Here is a 1,162-nt window from a genome sequence, read left to right as displayed (position 1 = left end):
GAGAAGCTAAATTACAACAATCCAGCAAGCACCTTTCAGAAATTTTCGAACAAAAAGAGGAGATGGCAACCGAAAATAATAATAATGCAAGGAGGATGCTTGGTGATTTTACTGCACCTAATTCTAATTTACATGGAAGAAGCATCTCCATCCCCACCATTGGAGCAAACAATTTTGAGCTGAAACCTCAATTAGTTTCTCTGATGCAGCAGAACTACAAGTTCCATGGACTTCCATCTGAAGATCCTTTTCAGTTCTTAACTGAATTCTTGCAGATCTGTGATACTGTTAAGACTAATGGAGTAGATCCTGAAGTCTACAGGCTTATGCTTTTCCCGTTTACTGTAAGAGACAGAGCTAGAGTGTGGTTGGACTCTCAGCCCAAAGATAGCCTGAACTCTTGGGATAAGCTGGTCACGGCTTTCTTAGCCAAGTTCTTTCCTCCTCAAAAGTTGAGCAAGCTTAGAGTGGATGTTCAAACCTTCAGACAAAAAGAAGGTGAATCCCTTTATGAAGCTTGGGAGAGATACAAGCAACTGACCAAAAAGTGTCCTTCTGACATGCTTTCAGAATGGACCATCCTGGATATATTCTATGATGGTCTGTCTGAATTAGCTAAGATGTCATTGGATACTTCTGCAGGTGGATCCATTCACCTAAAGAAAATGCCTGCAGAAGCTCAAGAACTCATTGACATGGTTGCTAATAACCAGTTCATGTACACTTCTGAGAGGAATCCTGTAAGTAATGGGACGCCTCAAAAGAAGGGAGTTCTTGAAATTGATACTCTGAATGCCATGCTGGCTCAGAATAAAATATTGACTCAGTAAGTCAATATGATTTCTCAGAGTCTGAATGGAATGCAAGCTGCATCCAACAGTACTCAAGAGGCATCTTCTGAAGAAGAAGCTTATGATCCTGAGAACCCTACAATAATATAGGTGAATTACATGGGTGAACCATATGGAAACACCTATAACCCCTCATGGAGAAATCACCCAAATCTCTCATGGAAGGATCAACAAAAGCCTCAACAAGGTTTTAATAATGGTGAAAGAAACAGGTTTAGCAATAGCAAGCCTTTTCCATCATCCACTCAGCAACAGACAGAGAACTCTGAACAAAATACCTCTAATTTAGCAAACTTAGTCTCTGATCTATC

The 1,162-nt window shown here is 40.3% G+C and overlaps 1 non-coding gene across 1 annotated transcript; it reads right to left on the bottom strand.

Moving 5' to 3' along the window:
• Window positions 1-458: 458 nt before the first annotated feature.
• LOC148571324 (small nucleolar RNA R71) lies at window positions 459-566 on the bottom strand. The gene has a single exon (XR_015908497.1). It is a non-coding gene; the product is annotated as a small nucleolar RNA R71 (small nucleolar RNA).
• Window positions 567-1,162: the final 596 nt, after the last annotated feature.

The sequence above is a fragment of the Arachis ipaensis genome, chromosome B3, assembly GCF_059453495.1.
Source record: "Arachis ipaensis isolate K30076 ecotype BB chromosome B3, ASM5945349v1, whole genome shotgun sequence".
Taxonomy (NCBI): Eukaryota; Viridiplantae; Streptophyta; class Magnoliopsida; order Fabales; family Fabaceae; genus Arachis; species Arachis ipaensis.
The sequence above is the reverse complement of the archived record's forward strand: the minus strand, read 5'-3'. Positions and strand labels throughout refer to the sequence as shown.